This window comes from Cyprinodon tularosa, unplaced genomic scaffold (genome assembly GCF_016077235.1).
Source record: "Cyprinodon tularosa strain WSP-4 unplaced genomic scaffold, ASM1607723v1 ctg819, whole genome shotgun sequence".
NCBI lineage: Eukaryota > Metazoa > Chordata > Actinopteri > Cyprinodontiformes > Cyprinodontidae > Cyprinodon > Cyprinodon tularosa.
The window spans coordinates 273,692-288,666 of NW_024039584.1; positions in this window are offsets into that span (position 1 = coordinate 273,692).

The window sequence follows — 14,975 nt, forward strand, 5'->3', positions numbered from 1 at the left end:
GGCTTAAACAGGTATATAAATGTACTCTTTATCAGACCATATTGTGCCAAAAATGTGAGAATTAGAAAAAGTAAAGCCTGTCTTAAAAATTTGTTGTTTTTTTCGTTATCTTCTGCAGACCAGTTAGTTCTACGTCAGCCTGAACACCTAAATTCGGCCAATCATATATCAACGGTCATCTGTCAATCAAATTTTTTCAGTCATAGCATCTTGATTCATATGTCGCAGCTAATATACGCAACGGTTGAAATCAGAATCATTTCCTTTCCCATTGAGTTCCGTCCCAGTGTTCACGGGGATGGACGTCTGTGTCTTCAGCAGGCGTAGAGCTAACAGAACTGGCAGCGTTGCGAGGCAAGGGCTCAAAATGTGGTGGAAGCCTTTAACCCCAAAAAAAGTTTGGCCCTGGGCCTTTTCCCAACATCTTATCCCCCCTTTTCCCCCTCTAAATAAAAAAATGGATGAGGAGGAGGGTATCCACGCCCCGACACTAAAAATTCCCCCCTTTATGTTTTGCTGTCATAGATTCCTTGACAGGCGTTCTAAGGGCCCAAATTTAGGCTCTTGGTCCCAAAGGAATTTCCATTTGGACCCTAGGGTAAGTTGAAAAAGGTTAGTAAGTTTTGACAAAGGCCCCTCAAAATTGCTGCAAAAACCTTTCCCCAAACAATCCCCCTCTACACACTTTTTGCACCCCTCGAGGGAATTGGATATGTAAGGTTTTCAAAAGTTTTCCTTACGATTTAAAAAATTCCACCCCTTGGTTGTAACAAAAACTTTATGTCTAAGGATTTAGAGTCATTCATTTTCTGTAAAAATCTGATTAAAATAATTTTTTTTAAAAGTTGAAGTCGGAAAAAATTAAATATTTTTTCCTGAAAAAAAAGAGAGAAAAAAAAAGGGCAATTTGAAGAAATTTTAAAATTAACAATTACTTGGGTTTTTGTGTCCAGAATGGAGGAAACTAGGTGAATTTTGTTTGATATAACAGGACATGAACGGGTTAAGAAGGGGGTGTTTTCCCCCCCCGGTTGAAACTGGGGTGGGTGGGATGGTGGGTTGGTCAGTTGTAGTGTGGTTAGGAAGGGCGGCTGTGAGCTTTATGGGGGATCCCGTGGATGCGTGAGCTGTCTGAGCTTACCGGGCCTGGGATGGAAGCCGCTTGGAAAAAACGGTTGAGAGAAAACCTTCCATGATGGCAGATGGGGGACGTGGAAAGGGGAAAAAATCCCCCTTTGGGAAGAAACCTGGGAGGAAACCGGTCAACTGGGGCCCTTCTGCCGGACCGTTGAAAAAGAGAGCTGATCAGGTTCACTGCGATTTTTTGGGTGACTTTTCCCTCTGCGAGAACTTTTCGATTGGCTGGACTTTCAGCCTAGCCTTGCACAGGGGGTAACGAGGGGCGATCAGCCTCTCACGACCACCTCCCCATCAGGAATCGTAAGTTTGGGAGAAAATCAAATATGTTTGAATGTTGTTTATGTTTGTGTAAGTTCTCGTTGTTTGGGAAGGGGAAAAAAAAAATATGTTTGAAAGTTTTTTTATGTTTTTGTGAAGTTGTGAAGTTTGGGAGAAAATCAAATATGCTTGAATGTTGTTTATGTTTGCCATCGTAAGTTTGTGAGAAAATCAAATATGCTTGAATGTTGTTTATGTTTACCGTCGTAAGTTTGTAGAAAAATCAAAAGCTTAATGTTGTTTATGGGCCATCGTTGTTTGTGAAGAAAAAAAATGTTTAAGGAAAATTTACCGGAAGGTGAATTTTTGGGGAAAAAAATTTTCTTTTATGTTGTTTTTTTGGCTTTGTAAGTTTGAGAAAATTGTGGGTAATGCGGGGTTTATGTTTTTTGCCGTGTAAGTTTGTGAGGGTTCAAAACTTGATTTGGTTTTTTTTTTTAAAGGGGAAGTTGCGTAAGGTTTGGGAGGGAAAAAAAAGGGGGAAGTTTTTTAGGGCGAGGGTTTTGCGAAGTTTGGGGGGAAAATCAAAAATGTGAAGTGTTTAGGGGTTTTGAAAGGGGGGTTTAAAGTTTGGGAGAAAATCAAATATGCTTGAATGATGTTTATGTTTGCCGTCGTAAGTTCGTCGTAAGTTTGGGAGAAAATCAAATATGTTTGAATGTTGTTTATGTTTGCCGTCGTAAGTTCGTTGTAAAAGTTTGGGGGAAAATAAATATGCTTAATGTGTTTTGTTTTCCCCATTCGTGGTTTGGGGAGAAAAATCAAATATGCTTGAATGTTGTTTATGTTTGCCTTCGTAAGTTCGTCGTAAGTTTGTGAGAAAATCAAATATGCTTGAATGTTGTTTATGTTTGGTCGTAAGTTTGTTGTATGTTTGGGAAAAAATCAAATTGCTTGAATGTGTTTATTTTGGTTGTCAAGTTTTGGGGGAAAATCAAATGCTTGAATGAGTTTAGTTTCCGTCGAAGTTCGTGTAGTTTGGGAGAAAATCAATAGTTTGGGAAAGTTGTTTTGTTTGCCGCGAAAATTGTGAAGTTTGGGGAAGAAAATCAAAATATTTAATTTGTTTTTGTTTTATCGTAGTTTGTGAGGGAAAAAAATTTTTTTGAAGGTTGTTTGTTTAAATGTAAGTTTGTGAGAAAATCAAAAATTGTTTTTAATGTTGTTTATGTTTTCGTGTAATGTCTAAGTTTGGGAGAAAATAAATATGCTTTAAGATGTTTTGTTTGTTTTGTAAGTTCGTGTAAGTTTGGGAAAAATAAATTGCTTTAATGTTTTTGTTTGCCCTGAAGTTTGTGTAAGTTTGGAGGAAAAAAAATTTTTAATGGTTTATGTTTGCCTGTAAGTTGTCGTAAGTTTGGGGAAAACAAAAATGTTTGAATGTTTTTTTATGTTTGGTCGTAAAATTCGCGTAAATTGGGGGAAAAACAAATATGTTTTTAAAGTGTTTAAGTTTGCGTGTTAAGTTCGTCGTGTTTGGGGAAAATCAAATATGTTGAATGTTGTTTTTGTTTGTCGTAAGTTGTCTTTTGTTTGGAGAAAATAAATAGTTGAAGTTTTTTTATGTTTTCCTCGTAAGTTTTGAGAAAAACAAAATTTTGAAGTTTACCGCTAAAATTCTTAAAAAAATTTATTAAAAAACAATACTTTAATTTTTATTTTTGCATCGTAAGGGAAAAAATCAAATTTGAAGGTTTTTATTTTGAAAACTAATTTAAAAATTAAATACTTAATTTGTATTTTACAGTAAAAATTGCTAATTTGGGGGAATAATAAATATGTTGAAGTTTTTTTGTTTCCTCGGGAGTTTGTGAGAAAATCAAAATGTTGAAAGTGTTTATGTTTCCTTGTAAGTTGCGTAAGTTTGGGAGAAAATCAAATATGCTTGAATGTTGTTTATGTTTGCCTGTAAGTTCTTTTGTTTGGGGAAAAAAAATAGTTTTAAAGTTTTTTATGTTTGCCGTGTAAGTTGTGTAAGTTTGGGAGAAAATAAATGTTGAATGTTTTTTGTTTGCCGTAAGTTCGTCGTAAGTTTGTGAGAAAATCAAATATGCTTGAATGTTGTTTATGTTTGCCTTCGTAAGTTCGTCGTAAGTTTGGGAGAAAATCAAATATGCTTGAATGTTGTTTTGGTCGTAAGTTGTCGAAGTTTGGGAGAAAAAAAAATATGTTGAAAATTTTTTATGGCTCGTAAATTTGTGAGAAAAATAAATATGTTGAATGTTGTTATGTTTCCCCGGGGGGTTAAGTTTGGGAGAAAAAACAAAAGTTTGAATTTGTTTTTGTTTTGCGTGTAAGTTGTGTTTAATTTAGGAAAACAAAATTGCTTGAATGGTTTAGGTTTGCCATCGAATTCGGGTTTTTTGGGGGAAAATAAAAATGCTTGAATTGTTTTTGTTTGCCCCAACCGTAAGTTTTGGGGGAAAAAACAAATATGTTTTTGTTGTTTTTTTCCGTCTAAGTTTCGTAAAATTTGGGAGAAATCAAATATGTTTGAATGTTGTTTTTTTTTTGCCCTCGTAAGTTTTTGTTTGGGGGAAAAAAAAATATGTTTTAAAGTTTTTTTGTTTGCCTGTAGTTCGTTAAGTTTGTGAGAAAATCAAATATGTTTTTAAAGGGTTTTTTATGTTTGCCGTCGTAAGTGGTTTAGTTAAAAGTTATGGAGGAAAGAAAATCAAAAAATGTTTGAATGTTGTTTATGTTTGCCGTCGTAAGTTCGTCGTAAGTTTGGGAGAAAATCAAATATGTTTGAATGTTGTTTATGTTTGCCGTCGTAAGTTCGTCGTAAGTTTGGGAGAAAATCAAATATGCTTGAATGATGTTTATGTTTGCCATCGTAAGTTCGTCGTAAGTTTGGGAGAAAATCAAATATGCTTGAATGTTGTTTATGTTTGCCGTCGTAAGTTCGTCGTAAGTTTGGGAGAAAATCAAATATGTTTGAATGTTGTTTATGTTTGCCGTCGTAAGTTCGTCGTAAGTTTGGGAGAAAATCAAATATGCTTGAATGTTGTTTATGTTTGCCGTCGTAAGTTTGTGAGAAAATCAAATATGCTTGAATGTTGTTTATGTTTGCCATCGTAAGTTTGTGAGAAAATCAAATATGCTTGAATGTTGTTTATGTTTACCGTCGTAAGTTCGTCGTAAGTTTGGGAGAAAATCAAATATGTTTGAATGTTGTTTATGTTTGCCGTCGTAAGTTCGTCGTAAGTTTGGGAGAAAATCAAATATGCTTGAATGTTGTTTATGTTTGCCATCGTAAGTTCGTCGTAAGTTTGGGAGAAAATCAAATATGCTTGAATGATGTTTATGTTTGCCGTCGTAAGTTCGTCGTAAGTTTGGGAGAAAATCAAATATGTTTGAATGTTGTTTATGTTTGCCGTCGTAAGTTCGTCGTAAGTTTGGGAGAAAATCAAATATGCTTGAATGTTGTTTATGTTTGCCGTCGTAAGTTCGTCGTAAGTTTGGGAGAAAATCAAATTTTGTTTTAATTTTTTTTGTTTCCGTGTAAGTTGGAGGGGGGGAAAAAAAAAAATATGTTTTAAATTTTTTTTATGTTTGCCTCGTAAATTCGTGTTTAAATTTGGGGAAAATCAATATGCTTTAATGTGTTTATGTTTGCTGTAAGTTCGTCTAATTGGGAAAAATCAAATATGTTGAAAGTTTTTTATGTTTCCTCTAAATTGTCGTAAATTTGGGAGGAAAAACAAATATGTTGAATTTTTTTGTTTTTGTTGCTCCCCTAAGTTTGGGGAAAATCAAATTTTGAATGTTGTTTTTTTCCCTGTAAGTTTGTGAGGGGGGAAAAAAAAATATGTTTTTAAAGTTGTTTATGTTTGCCTGTAGTTTGGGGAAAAAAAAAATTCCAAATTTTGTTTTTGTTTAGTTTCCCCTAATTTTAAGGGGGGAAAAAAATAGTTTAAATTTTTTAGTTTGCCTCTAAGGGGTTTTTGAGAAAAAAAATAGTTTAATGTTTTATGTTTGCCCTGAAGTTTTTTGAGAAAAAAATTGGGTTGAATTTGTTTTGTTTAAGGTAAATTGTCGTAAAATTTTAAAAAAAATCAAAATTTTGAATGTGTTATGTTTGCCGCGGTTGCGTTTTAAATTTTGGGAAAAATAAAACGAATGATTTTTGTTTTTCCACGTAATTTGAAAAATTTGGGAAAAAAAATTGTTAATGATTTTTTTTGCCCCCCTTTTAATTCGTTGAAGGTTTGGGAGAAAAAAATTTGTTTTAATGTTGTTTTTGTTTTCCGTGAAGTTTTGTAAGTTTGGTGGAAAATCAAATAGTTTGAATGTTTTTTTTTCCTGTAAGTTTTTGGGGAAATCTTTTTGGAAGTTGTTTTGTTTCCCACGGGGGAAATTTGGGGGAAAATTTAATATGTTGAAGGTTTATGGCCTCGAAGTTCGTCGAAATTTTTGGGGTCTTGTTTTTGTTGTTTTTGTTTGCGCTGTTTTTTTTGGGGGGGAAATAAATTTTTTTAAAAATTTTAAAAAAAAAAAAAAAAAAAAGTTTGGGAAAAATCAAATATTTTAATGTTTTTAGGTTTCCTCTAACTGAAATTTGGGGGAAAATAAAAATGTTGAAATTTTTTATTTTGGTGTTAAGGGGTTCGTTTAAAAGTTTGGGAGAAAAAAAAATTTTTGAGCTTCATATTCCTCTTCTACTGGTTTGGCTTCCTGATAGACGAGTCTGAGTAGCGCCATCTCACTGCGGAGCTGAGTCCCACCTGGTTTTTAGACGTACAGTGTGAGCAGGTAGATCGCATCAGAGCGTCAGGTCGCACAGTGTGAGAACAAACATCGTGAGCTTTGAACTTTTAAACACTGTGGTTTCGTCCTACAGTGTGAGCTGCAGCTGCGTGCAACGATTGAAAAAAAAAAAATCGCACAGAGTATGCCTGACTTAAGAGCCTGGGAGGAATGACACGGATGAAGTTTTAGGAGGGGCTGGGGGTGGGTTATAGTGCGTCACTATAAAACGAATCGATCTCTTTCCCTACGAATCAATTTTGCAAAATTTAAAGGAAATCGATCCAAAATCGATTAAATAGATTTTTTTGCCCAGCCCTATTAACCATACATGTAAAAGAAGGTTTATGGTGGAGTAAAAGATGCTGAGGTATGTCTGTTGTTAGCCTCACAGGCTCCGAACAAAGGTCATGAGAGATCTGACCAGTGAGAGATATATTAACCCAACAGGGAACGACCTTGATGAACTAAAGTTGTTTTTCCTTCAAATGTTGAAGTGTGAGAAAGTTCTTTATGCAGGGGGTGGGTTGGTTCCCCCGGGGGGAGTTTGGTTTGGGATTTTTTAAGGTATAAATATATAATGGATGGAACGGTTTATGAAAACCGTCCGAACCGTTCGGTTCGACTGTCTCGGTTCGGTTTGCGTGTGTTGCGTTCGGTTCATGCGCTGCTCCTTTTTCTCATAGGCGAAGCGTTTACACTCCAGAGCAGAAGGTGGCCAAAAATACTACATAAAAGAAAACCTAACACCACCACTGATGGTCAAGGATTAGATTGGCTACAAATCATTTTAATTATTAAAACATGACAATTAAATAGGATTCTCCTCTTACTAAACATGAGTTTGATGAAAACTTTGTGACAATATTGCATTTCCTAATATTTGGAAGTATGATCCAACTGAGTAACAAGGCTGTTACAGTTTCACCAGCAGATGTCACTAGTGAGTGATGAATGAAGCATCGAGTAATGAACTTTTTTCAACACTTTGCGTTGGAAAGCTTCATTGCTTCATGAGGCTTCACTTGCCCATCACTACTTTTAATTGCTTTTATACAGACACAAACAACGTGAAATATACACACAAACGAACTAAACTAATTCTTGGCCGAATACAGATATATATATGGCGATTTACTAACCTGTTTAAAGCAGGTGAAAGAGGAGAAGTGAGGAAAGGATGGAAACAGTTTCTCTTCCAAATCACGTCTGAAGAAACGGCGGGAGTGCGCGCCCCTTTACCGCTCCCAGCGCAACAGGAGAAAAACAATAGTTCCGCCCCCCACTTTCAAAGGGAAAAAACTACTGAAACCTAAATCGCCAGTTAATCAAAAATAAAATTCAAAATAAATTTGGTCACCCTATTGTAGGTTTGCACACAAGCATTGTGCAACACGTTTTGTTTATGCTAACAGCAACATGACCAACATGTCAGGCTAACAATCAACATATACCGAACCGAACCGAAAACCGTGACTACGAAACTGTGAACAGAACCAACCCGTGGATTTTGTGAACAGTTCCACCCCTAAAATATATGTACTGATGTTTCCTCAGTCAGAGCTCTATCTCTCCGTCGGAGGATGTTAAATAAATTTGAACCTTTTTTTCCTGCGAGAAATGCCTCTGCCTCAGCTTCCTAACTTCACAGCGGCCCGCAGGAACTCGGCACCCTGGGCAACTGCCTAGTTTTGCCTAAATCCGCCCCTGATCCTCAGGCACACAGACATCCTCTGGATCAAGAGCCCCACACAGAAATCTCAGTGTACCATTCAATCAGTGCTTTTTTTATTCTTTCCCTCCTCTCCATAGTTCTCTTAAAGGTTTTAACGGGAGCAAGAAGTGCCAGCTTTGGAAACCTCAGCCAATTGAGGAAGTGACAGGCTCTGCCAGAATATGATCCTAATCTTGTTTCCAGCATTCTTTTAGCACAGCAGCATTGCCATTTCACAGCATATTCTCTGAGCTGTCAGGCCTGGAGAAAATCCCTCTAATAGTTGCATTGCTCAGATACACATCAAAGCCCTCCTGGAAACCAGCAGCAGGAACTTAAAGGAAGGGAAGCATGAGTACGCACACATGCAAATGAAATTGCACACATACAATTCCTTTTTTTTTAAGTTATTTTGAAGATTTTGAAACCTCTTAAAGTGGCAGCAACTATCATCCTGTTACGTGTTGGAAGCAACAGAAAACAAAGCAGATCTCAACAAAGAAGGCAGCGATATAAAGAGGCAGACAACAGGTGGCTAAAGCGAGCATCCAGGGCCGCCCTCCTTTAGTTACGCTTCATCTTCAATTCTCCTCTTGTCCTTTTCTCTCACTGCCATCTCACCCCTCCCTGAGTAATCTCCTTAGAGAGGAGAAAACTCACATTTTCCCTTTTCTTAATCTGGCAGCAGCTTAAACCTAATGCAGTCCTCCAACAGAGAGCCTGATCGGAACCACAGAAAGGATGCCACCGAAAAAAACCTGCTGATCAATATTAAGGTTGCGAAATTAAAGGAAAAGTTCGGTCATATTCAGAATGCAAACTTCTAATAGTACTTTAAATATGAAATGATTCCATCCTGTTCAATAAATGATAAATGTTTTTTATTCAGAGTAATTTTCATGTGAATGTGCTTTACTGGAGGCATCCATGTTTGTCAAAGAACACTACTGCCACCTACTGGTTTGTTAGCCTCCTGAGACCATCCTGATCTCGCGAGCTTTCAAGGTTTCACTCGCAGATCAGTCTGGAGACTCTCCGTTGAAGAGAATTTGGAGCCGTTCACCAAACGAACGTCCAATCAGCGTTGGCTTTGAGGCGGGTTGAGGTGTGACGCAACGAGAAGCGCGACAGTTCAGTCTAAAGAACATGGTGGCTTCAGCCGATGAAACTAGCGTTAGCGTGGCTATCGAGCAAGTTTTATCGGAATTACAGAGTATTTCTTCACTGAAAGAAGAGCAAAACACTGCTCTGGAGGCTTTTCTCAGAGGAAAAGATGTTTCTGCTCTTCTCCCGACTGGTTTCAGCAAGAGTTTGATCTATCAATTGGCTCCTCTTCGTCGTCGCTCTGTTAGTACGTCATATGCTTCGTTGATCTGATTGGTTTATTTGGCCCGTCTATCACCAACATAGGCCAATCAGCTAACCAGTATTTTCGCCCCTTCCCAAAATTACTTCAACGGAAGGTTTCCAGATGGATATGCGGAGCAAATCCATCTGGCGGAGTCAGGTTACTGGTTAGTGACGTCACGGTGCGGTATCGGCTGTTGATCAAGTCCCAGTGCTGTATCTGGTGTTTGTCACAACGCACTATTATCCAAGTCATCTTGAAAACATTCTTCTTCCAAATGTTGGCTACATATTATGTGTTCAAGTTGGCGATCCAACGACCAACCCTGTCCGTGGAGGATCAGGAATCAGAAAGGTGAAATAACTCCTTTTTTTCTCAACATCCAGCTGCCATGCACGTGGGCATGGCAGCTGGACTCACTAAAGCACATTAATCATTGTTATGTTTTTGTTGTATACCCAGGGGCGGATTTACCATTAGGCATAACTAGGCAGTTGCCAAGGGCCCCAAGTTCATGGAGGCCCCATAAAACTAATTTACATGTAAGATTAATGCAGCTATTACTTATTTGTACACATTGTTTTTAATAAAAAACCTTTTGTTAAAATGCTATTATTTATTTCTATCATTTCATTCAAATGAAAAATGGAGAACATATAAGCAAATCATGACCTGTCTATAGGGAAAAGGACTTTGTTATTTACTTTTGAGGCATGAAAAGTCAGCTCAGCACATTGCCAATATAAAAATAAAAAGGGACAAAACGAAACAAAGAGGAAAACAACAAGAAAAGGGACAATAGAAGAGAGGGACCAAACGTAGAACAATTATGGATGTCTATTCTATTAACATTTCTCTCTCTGTAGAATGGGTCTGTTTTATGTGTTGTCTTCTCATTTCAGAGGGCCCCCTGCCTTTCTTTGCCTAGGGCCCTACGTTTCCTAAATCCGCCCCTGTGTATACCTATAAAAAATCTATAAAAAAAAAGTAAAAAAAAAAAAGAAATTAAACAAAGCTAAGGAGTCTATTTTTTAAAATGTAAGGAGAAGTAGTCAAAAGTTATCTAAAAATAAATACTCTAGTAAAGTATAGATGGAAAACATTTCTACTTAAAGGAATAGTACACCCAAAACATGATTAGCCTTCATTTTCTACTCACCCCCATGCTGAACAACACTCTGGAGTACTTTTTTGATATCTCAAATGCATCTGGAGATCTGGGAGGCTTCTTGCTGTCTGCTGACATTCAAATAATGGAGGTCTATGGCGCCCGAGGCAGAAAGGTCCATAAAAGTCCACAAAAACGTGTCAATATTCCTCCATACTGCTCGTCCAATGTATTCCAAGTGTCCTGAGTGGGTAGCGTCCATAATTTACTGGAAACGAAGTCATTTAGAATGTTTTTAGAGCATAAACAGTAGTGTATAGGATTTCCTGAAAGCGCGTTCACGAGTCTACGGAAACCGCGGCAGACCAAACCAGATGAAAGTGCGCATTAAGCTCGGCAAAGAACTCATGCTCTTCCTCAACATTGAAGTCCTCAGACATTTTTCTTTCGTTGTTTCTTTCTTTGCACAGGTAAACAGCACATTTCTTCTTCTACGCTTGCATTATCGGCAGAGCAGACGCTGAATGCGCACTTTCATCCGGTTTGGTCTGCCGCGGTTTCCGTAGACTCGTGAATTCGCAGGCGCGCGCTTTTAGGAAATCCTATACACTACTGTTTATGCTCTAAAAACATTCTAAATGACTTCGTTTCGAGTAAATTATGGACGCTACCCACTCAGGACACTTGGAATACATTGGACGAGCAGTATGGAGGAATATTGACACGTTTTTTGTGGACTTTTATGGACCTTTCTGCCTCGGGCGCCATAGACCTCCATTATTTGAATGTCAGCAGACAGCAAGAAGCCTCCCAGATCTCCAGATGCATTTGAGATATCAAAAAAGTACTCCAGAGTGTTGTTCAGCATGGGGGTGAGTAGAAAATGAAGGCTAATCATGTTTTGGATGTACTATTCCTTTAATTAGGGGAACAAAGTATTTGTACTTTGATTTCAATCAATAAATTGTCGATCAGGGTCTGTTTTACCGTTTCTAAAGTTAAGTCCAGATGCTTGATAGATCATACAGCAGATCAGGTTGACGGAAACTAACCCATTAGTCGTTTTTACATGTTTATTGGACGCTTTGCATCCGAAAACAAAACAGAAGCAAGGCTGCAAAGTCAAATCCATAATATTCATCTTTTTAATACACAGCATGTCTCGCTAACACAGGCTTTACGCCCGTCGACACAGAATGCGGAGCGCTTCATTGGCTCATTCGATAATAAAGCAGGCAGCCAGACGAGTCCGCAGAATAGAGAGTAACTCATCTCTAACTGTCTGCCGTCTCCTGAGTGCTAAAACATGTAAATTTATGGAGGAGCCCATCGGAAACACATATTTACAATACGTTTAGGTAATCACAAGATGTGCGAGGAGCCATCCCAGGGGCCCCGGGGACGAACGCGGTCGGCACAAAAAAATAGTTTTTATGTGTCATTAATTCCCTCTGCATTCCCCGATACATCCCCCCTTTCGCCACAGTAATACAGTAATCACTCACAATCGCCCAGAAAATTATCTGCACTCATCTGTGGAGTAAGAAAAAAACAAAAAAAAAAGAGCGGGAGGGGGCAGGAGAGGGCGAGCCGTCCCATTCTAGCTCTCCGCTGCCTCTTTAATGTTCATCTGGAGCCGCATGGCTGCCGCCCGGCTGGCTTGGTGCGGAGCAGCTTAACGACAATGGGATGTGGATTCACAAATATACAGTATTAGATGTACATTCTCACACATAGACACCTTTTTCTTTACGCTACATTGCCCGGCCTGGACAACATCCAGGGTCATCGGCGGCTTGATGGCGGAGGAGGCCCCTGTTCGCTCACATTAAGGAGGCGCCTCACCTCTGCTTGATACAGAAATGGAATCAGCGCCGCTGCAGTAATGGAAGCTGCACAGATTCAGATGTGAGGAGCCAAATGGTCAAATGAGTTACTGCCTGCCTGCTCATTATCTTCTGCTTTCCGTGGAGGAAACCTGCAGCATTATCAGGCAAAGCCATCAGACCCGATGAACGACCGTCGGAAAAGAGACCAACAGCTTCCACATCAGCAGCAGCAGCAGAGAGGGAAGGAGTTTGAGGGGAGCAGGACCTCCAGCCTTGATGCTATGTAGTGCCCTCTAGTGGCCACCAGATAAATAATACTTATTTACTCTTTGGCTACTGGGGACATCTACAGGCGAAAAATGGTACTACTACTGCAGAAACCTCTAAAAATAAAAATAAATCCATCAAAGCAGCAGAATTATGGAGTCAATTTCACTCAGGGGTGGAAAGTAATTAAATACGTTTGCTCAAGTTACTGTAATTGAGTACTTTTTATGAGTAATTTGTAATTTTCTGAGTAGTTTTTGAAATATGTAATTTTTACTTTATATATGTAATGTAATTTGTATTTTTTTTTATTGATAATTTATTTCGAACACTTAATAAAAAGCAAATATAAGTAAATTAATAAAGTCATAACAAAACAAAAAAGAAGAAAAAGAAAAAACATACGTACATACCATCATGTTCGAAAAGGAGCAGGAAGAAGTAATAAAACTTATTAAATCCTACCCCTGTTCGAGTAAATTTTACCCTAAGTAGTTTTACTTTGCTACATTTAAAACCTCCTCACGTTACTGAGTCAAAAAATAAAATAATAATACTGATGGTGAAAAAATTAAATGTGGTCCTGCCTTGCATTTACCCTTTGCATTGTCTCATAATCCAGTGCTGCGCTTCGGAAGATGGCAGTTGCTAATCACAACGTAGGGAGTATGGATGAGGAAAGGCCTGAAGAGGAAACACATTCTGGAGACGAAAGCCAGAAAAACCCTCGGCCATATTTAGAAGGATTATTTGTTTTCAGATGCACAAAAGGGAACAATGTGATAATGCAGTGCAACATGTGCCTGCCCAGCAAAACGGAGCTTTCGGCTTTTAAAACATCAACATCCAATTTACGAAAAAATGTGGCGGTAAGTTAGTTATCATGGTGTTGTCTGTTGGACAGACACTTTATGGTTCAGGTTGTGACTGTCCTTGTGCTGTGAGGAAGTATGTTCCTTAGCCCAGCTGATCTTTTGCAAGTGTGGATGTCCACTGAAATACGCCTTGAAATCGATTAAAACACCTTGTGCTCAATTCGATTCATGACTCATCCTTTTTTGCATTAAATAACTCAAAGTAACTAAGTAACTTTTACTCAAATTACATTTTAAATGAAGTAATTTTGTACTTTTACTTGAGTAAATTTTGAGATGGTAATTTTACTTTTACTCTGAGCAGAGTTTAGGCAAAGTAAAGATACTTTTACTCAATTACTCTTTCCACCTCTGATTTTGCTTCATTGTTTTTGCTAAATATTTCTGTAAATGTAAATTTGAAAGAAATGCAAATCATCTGCTTTTTTTTTATTGAGATTTTTTTAAACGTATTTTTTTTTATTTTCATAATTTTTTTGACACATTTGTATTTCCTTTTTTTTTGTCAAATTAGATTGGGTATAAAATAAAAAAAAAAAAAAGGATTTTCTCCATTTCATGCTCAATAGCAAAACTACTAACGCCTGTAAAGACCAATAGGAATGTGTCTTCATTTCTCACTCCGTAGAATGAAGACAGTGTGATCTGGAAAACGCATTTTGAAAAAAATGAAATTTGTAAAACCCAATTAAAAAAAAATAATAAAGAAAAAATTTCATAGGACAAAATTTTTATATATTTCTTTAAACAATCTAAGAAAACATCAAATTGCTTCTCAAAACCCTTTTTTTAATGAAACACTTTTTAAAGTTTTACTAATGGGTTGCCTTCCTTTTTCAAATTTGGACGCACTTCTAACTTGACTTATTTATTGTAAAAGCGAAAACAAAAAAAGACAATTACAAAAAATATCTTGAAACTTAGTAGATCATCATTTTTGCTAAATATTTCTGTAAATGTAAATTTGAAAGAAATGCAAACCATCTGCGTAATCGTTTTTGAGATTTTTTTAAACCTATTTTTTAAGACTTTCATAATTTTTTTGACACATTTGTAGTTTCATTTTTTTTTGTCAAATTATATTGAGTATAAAAATTTAAAAAAATGTATTTTCTCCATTTCAAGCTCATTAGGAAAACTAATAATGCCTGTAAAGACCAATAGGAATGTGTCTTCATTTCTCACTCCGTAGAATGAAGACAGTGTGATCTGGAAAACACATTTTGAAAAAAAATGAAATTTGTAAAACCCAATTAGAAAAAAAAAAAAACTATTTAATAGGACAAAATTTTTTTTAAACAAGCTAAGAAAACATCAAATTGCTTCTCAAAACCTTTTTTTTTTTTGAATGAAACACTTTTTAAAGTTTTACTTATGGGATGCCTTCCTTTTTCAAATTTGGACAAACTTCCAACTTCACTTATTTATTGTAAAAGCAAAAACAAAAAAAGACAATTACAAAAAATATCTTGAAACTTAGTAGATCATTATTTTTGCCAAATATTTCTGTAAATGTAAATTTGAAAGAAATGCAACCCATCTGCGTAATCGTTTTTGAGATTTTTTTAAACCTATTTTTTAAAATGTTTTCATTTATTTTTTTTTGTCAAATTAGATTGGGTATAAA